Source organism: Protopterus annectens, chromosome 8.part1 (genome assembly GCF_019279795.1).
Source record: "Protopterus annectens isolate FY-2018-M chromosome 8.part1, PAN1.0, whole genome shotgun sequence".
Classification (NCBI taxonomy): domain Eukaryota; kingdom Metazoa; phylum Chordata; order Ceratodontiformes; family Protopteridae; genus Protopterus; species Protopterus annectens.
This window is the reverse complement of record NC_056742.1, coordinates 215,355,721-215,361,746: the sequence shown is the minus strand read 5'-3', so window position 1 is coordinate 215,361,746 and position 6,026 is coordinate 215,355,721. Positions and strand designations below refer to the sequence as shown.

At 56.4% G+C, this 6,026-nt stretch overlaps 2 non-coding genes across 2 annotated transcripts; both read left to right on the top strand.

Annotated features, from left to right (window-relative positions):
* Nucleotides 1-1,058: 1,058 nt before the first annotated feature.
* Nucleotides 1,059-1,211, top strand: LOC122810453. The gene has a single exon (XR_006366106.1). It is a non-coding gene; the product is annotated as a 5.8S ribosomal RNA (ribosomal RNA).
* Nucleotides 1,212-1,567: 356 nt separating this feature from the next.
* On the top strand, nt 1,568-5,362 carry LOC122810449. Its single transcript, XR_006366104.1, has one exon. It is a non-coding gene; the product is annotated as a 28S ribosomal RNA (ribosomal RNA).
* Nucleotides 5,363-6,026: the final 664 nt, after the last annotated feature.

The following is a 6,026-nucleotide window of genomic DNA, read 5'->3' as shown; positions in this document are numbered from 1 at the left end:
GAGATTGAGCAATAACAGGTCTGTGATGCCCTTAAATGTCTGTGACTGCACGCGTGCTACACTGAATGGATCAGCATGTGTTTACTTTTGGCCGACAGGTCTGGGCAATCCACTGACCCCCATGTGTGATAGGGACTGGAGATTGCAATTATTCCCTACGAATGAGGAATTCCCAGTAAGTGCAGGTCATAAGCTCGTGTTGATTAATACCCTGCCCTTTGTACACATCACCCGTCGCTACTACCAATTGGATGGTTTAGTAAGGTCCTCGGATCGGCCCTGCTGAAGTCGGTCACAGCCCTGGTGGTGTGCCAAAAAGACGATCAAACTTGACTATCTAGAGGACGTAAAATCGTAACAAGGTTTCTGTAGGTGAACCTGCGGAAGGATCATTAATGCCAAGGGTCCTGGGACGGTGCTGTCTCTGGGTACCAGGGCTTCTCCTTGCTCCACCACCTTGACCCTCTATGTCTCTCTTTCTGTCTCTCTCTGACTCCTATCTCTCTGTGTGCTTCTGGGGAGAGAGAGTGAGGGGAGGGAGTAAGAGGAGGGGTGGTGTTTGTCCCCCCATTGCCTCCTGGTGGCGGGGGGGGTCCATCCGTGTGGTGGGAGGTGCGGGTGCTCCTCTGCTGCCATGAAGAGATGGTAGTGGAGGGTGCACCTGGCCCAATGGTGCAGTCCACCGTGTGCCCCAGAGGTGGCTGGCTCCCCATGTAGTAAGGGGAGGGAGAGGGTGCTGTCCAGGCAGGGGGGCGGTGGCCTCCCCTCTGTCTGTGCAGGGGCCATCCCTGGGGGTGGCACACCGGAGTCCTCTCCCCTTGATGTCAGTCGTGGGTACCTGTGGAGGATGCCCAGCTCCACGCGGGGTGTCGGTTCAAATACCCAGAAGGTCAGCGATGTGGCCGAGTGACAGCTGCTGCAGGACTTCCTGCTGTCTTGCGGTATGGGGCCAGTAAACCCGGTCCGGGCGTACACGACTATGCCTGTGAAACCTCGCATGCTCATCTTGAGTTGTGATGCCATGTGGGCAGTGGTGTCCCGGCGAATGAGAACTTTAGGACTCTGAGTGGTGGATCATTCGGCTCGTGTGTCGATGAAGAACGCAGCTATCTGCGAGAATTAATGTGAATTGCAGGACACATTGATCATCGACACTTCAAACTCAATTTGCGGCCCCAGGTTACTCCTGGGGCTCTGACTGTCCATCGCCCAGGAGGTGTCCAGCCCCTGTCGAGGGTGCAGCCGGGGAGTTGAGGGAGCCCGCTGTGGGCCCCCCATCCCCCTAGGGAGATTCGCGGACAGAGGAGATGAGTCCCCTGCTGCCCTGAGCTGGGAAGCCCATCCGAGGATGGGAGAGAGCAGGCGCATGTCTGTCCCGCCCCCCCGGAGGCTGTTGATGGCACCGCCACCAGGCTTCTCTCCCAGGGCAAAGCTCAATGCCTGCCCGGTTCCTGGAAGTCCGGCGGCGGGGACTGAGCGCATGAAGGTTCCTGGGGTGGGAGGGTCCACCCCCCTTTCCCCAAGGCCCTCGCTGTTCTGCTGTCCCCCCATGACCTCGCTTGGAACGCGACCTCAGATCAAACGTGGCGATAAGTTGAATTTAAGCATATTGCTAAGCGGAGGAAAATAACCTAACCAGGATTCCCTCAGTAACGGTGAGTGAAGAGGGAAGACCCCCAGTGCTGAATCCCTGCCCAGGGGATGGGCAGAGGGAAATGTAGTATATGGAAGTCTGTCTCATTGGTGCCGCCCAGGGATACCAAGTCCTTGTGATCGAGGTTCAGCTCGAGAACAGTGTGAGGCCGGTGGTGGCCCCCGGTGCTTCGGGATCAGGTCATCCCGGAGTCGGGTTGTTTGTGAATGCAGCCCAAAGTGGGTGGTAAATTCCATCTAAGGCTAAACACCTGCACGAGACTGATAGCGGATAAGTACTGTAAGGGAAAGTTGAAAATAACTTTGAAGAGAGAGTGCAAGAGGGCTTGAAATTGTTCAGAGGTAAACGGGTGGGGTCTGGGCGGTCCACCCTGAGGATTCAACACAGCGGCTGTGCCGGCCACCATGGTGAGGCCGAGCCCCCTCTGGGAGGGTGGGAGACCGTCCCCAGGTACGCCGGCCACCGTCGGGCTCACTTCCTCTGTGGCAGTGTGCCGTGACCGGCTCCGGGTCGGCCGGGAATGCCCTGTGGAAGTGGGCTCCCTTCCCTGGAGGGGAGTGTGACAGCCTGCGGCATCAGCCGTTGCTGTGCCCTGGGGTCGTGGGAGATGACCACCACCACACCCTCCCCACCATGGTGGTGGTGGCCAGGGGCCTCCGGCTCCCAGCAGGACTGTCGACTGGGCTGGACTGCCCTCAGTGCAGCATGACCACATCCTGCTGCCGGGCCAGTGGGCTCACCTTGGGTGCCCGGGGTCTGCGGCGACGTCGGTGAGCCACCCGTCCCCTCTTGAAACATGGAGCAAGGAGTTTAACAGGTGCGTGAGTCCTAGGGTGGGCAGGAGACCCCACGGCACAATGAAAGTGAGGGCTGGTGTGCGCCGGCTGAGGCGGGATCCCCCTGCACCGCATAGGGGGGTGCACTGCTGGCCCATCTCACCCATCCCGTCAGGGAGGTGGAGCTTGACCGCACCTGGTGGGACCCAAAAGATGGTGAACTATGCCTGGGCAGGGCGAAGTCAGACAAAACTATGGTGGAGTTCTGTAGCAGTCCTGATGTGCAAATTGGTTGTCCGACCTGGGTATAGGGCCAAAAGACTAATCGAACCATCTAGTAACTGGTTCCCTCTGAAGTTTCCCTCAGTATAGCTGATGCTCAGCGGACACAGTTTTATCTGATAAAGCAAATGATTAGAGGTCTTGGGGCTGAAATGATCTCAACCTATTCTCAAACTTTAAATGGGTAAGAAGCCCAACTCGCTGACTTGGCGCAGGGCATGGAATGCCAGCGCCGAGTGGGCCACTTTTGGTAAGCAGAACTGGCACTGTGGACTGAACCGAACGCCGGGTTAAGGCACCTGATGCCGATGCTCATCAGACCCCAGAAAAGGTGTTGGCTGATATAGACAGCAGGGTGGTGGCCATGGAAGTCGGAATTCGCTAAGGAGTGTGTAACAACTCGCCTGCCAAATCAACTAGCCCTGAAAATGGATGGCGCTGGAGCGTCGGACCAATACCAGGCTGTTGCTGGTGCTGAGAGCTGAGGAGGCAATGCCGTGATGAGTAGGAGGGCCGCCGTGGTGGCACTGAAGCCCAGGGCGAGGGCCCGGGTGGAGCCGCCATGGATGCAGATCTTGGTGGTAGAAGCAAATATTCAAATGAGAGTTTTGAAGGTAGAAGTGGAGAAGGGTTCCATGTGAACAGCAGTTGAACATGGGTCAGTCGGTCCTGACAGACAGGTGAGCACCATTTTGAAGGGACGGGCAATGGCCTCCGTCACCCTCAGCTGATCGAAAAGGAGTCGGGTTCAGCTCCCCGAATCTGGAGCAGCAGAGATGGGCGCCTCACGGCATCCAGTGCGGTGACGTAAATGATTCCGGAGAAGCTGGCGGTGGCCCCTGGGAGAGTTCTCTTTTCTTTGTAAAGAGCATGGTGTCCTGGAATGTGTTCGCCCCAAGAGAGGGGCCCATGCCCTGGAAAGCATTGCGGTGCCGGTGGTGTCAGGTGAGCACTCGCTGGCCCTTGAAAAAACGGGGAAGAAGGTGTAAGTCTCATGCCAGGCCATACCCATATCCGCAGCAGGTCTCCAAAGTGAACAGCCTCTGGCATGTTAGAAAAATGTATGTAAGGGAAGTCGGCAAGCCAGATTCATAACTTCGGGATAAGGATTGTCTCTAAGGGCTGGGTCAGTCAGGCTCTGGCATGAAGTGGGGCTGGGTGTGCACTGTGGCTGGACGAGGCATCGCCAGCCCTCACTGCACTCCCCCCTCCCGGGGGGGCCGGCGGGTATAGCGGCGGCAACTCTGGACGCATGCCAGGCCCTTCCTGTGGATTGCCCTGGCTGTGACGGGCGCCGGTCCTGACTGGCATCCCGCATTGTCCGGCAGCTATCAGCTGACTTAGAACTGGTGTGGACTGGGGGAATCTGACTGTTTAATTAAAACAAAGCATCGCGAAGGCCCGGGATGGGTGTTGACGCAATGTGATTTCTGCCCAGTGCTCTGAATGTCAAAGTGAAGAAATTCAATGAAGCATGGGTAAACGGTGGGAGTAACTATGACTTTCTTAAGGTAGCCAAATGCCTCATCATCTAATTAGTGATGCGCATGAATGGATGAACAAAATTCCCACTGTACCTACCTACTATCTAGCGAAACCACAGCCAAGGGAAGGGGCTTGGCAGAATCAGAGGGGAAAGAAGACCCTGTTGAGCTTGACTCTAGTCTGGCACTGTGAAGAGACATGAGAGGTGTAGAATAAATGGGAGGCCTCAGCCGCCAGTGAAATACCACTACTCTTATAGTTTTTTCACTTACCCGGTGAGGTGGGGGGCGAGCCCCACCAGGGCTCTCACTTCTGGCTCCAAGGACCCAGGTGTCCGGGTGCGACCCGCTCCTGGGACAGTGTCAGGTGGGGAGTTTGACTGGGGCAGTACACCTGTCAAAGAATAATGCAGGTGTCCTAAGGCGAGCTCAGGGAGGACAGAAACCTCCCATGGAGCAGAAGGGAAAAAGCTCACTTGATCTTGATTTTCAGTATGAATACAGACCATGAAAGCAGGGCCTCACAGTCCTTCTGGCTTTTTGGGTTTTAAGCAGGAGATGTCAGAAAAGTTACCACAGGGATAACTGGTTTGTGGCAGCCAAGCGTTCATAGCGATGTCGCTTTTTGATCCTTTGATGTTGGCTCTTCTTATCATTGTGAAGCAGAATTCACCAAGCGTTGGATTGTTCACCCACTAATAGGGAATGTGAGCTGGGTTTAGACCATCGTGAGACAAGTTAGTTTTACCCTACTGATGATGTGTTGTTGTGATAGTAATCCTGCTCAGTACGAGAGGAACCGCAGGCTCAGACATTTGGTGTATGTGCTTGGCTGAGGAGCCAATGGTGCGAAGCTACCATCTGTGAGATTATGACTGAATGCCTCTAAGTCAGAATTCCGCCTAAATGTAACGATACCACAGCACCGCAGATCTCCGGTTGGCCAGGGATAGCCAGCCACAAGGTCAGCGAGGAGCGCTGCTCGTCACTGGGTCAGAGCGTGGATGGAAGGGGGCCGCCTCTCTCCAGCAGTGCACCGCACGTTCGTGGGGAACCAGGTGCTAAATTATTTGTAGACAACCTGATTCTGGGTCAGAGTTTCGTACGTAGCAGAGCAGCAAAAAGCTGCAATCTATTGAAAGTCAGCCCTCAAGCCAAGCTTTTGTCACAGGCAGGGGATGGGCTCTGTGCCCACATGGGGAGGGGGAGACCTGTCCTTGGCCGTCCAGCCCTGTGTGCTGCCCCCTCTGCTAATGTCCTGATCGTTGGCAGGACTTTCCCTTTGGCACCAAGCATGGGGTCTGGTGGGGGGATCAAGGGAGGGGGTTCATGAGCGAAATGGCAGAGAAGCATTCCCCTTGGGAGGAGGTACCCAGTCACGATCCTCGCTCCGCACCCACCGGTGTCTTTGTGCAGATAGCCAGAACCCCTGCAGGCATGGAAAGGGCTGAAGATTGTGTACTCGGGCTTAAGGGTCATCCCCAGAGGGGCAACCTGGTGGCGAGGCATCCCATGTGGCAGGACATTCCCGGTCGTGCCCCTTGCTCCACACCCTCTGGCACCTTCGTCCAGGTAGCTGGAACCCCTGTGGGCATGGAAGGTCCTGAGGATTGTGTACTTGGTCTTAAGGGTTTTCCCTGGAAGGGCAACCCAGCGGTGGGTGTGTGGCTCCCAGGAGAGGGCAGAGGTCCATCCGGGTAAGCCAGATCTGGGATCTCATCCTCCCAGCCACCAGGGGTGTGGAGATATGGCCTCCATGGCGTCGCACACCTGGGATTATGCACAGGTGCTGGGTCAGCCTCTGGTCCTTCACCTGGCACTGTGGAGATG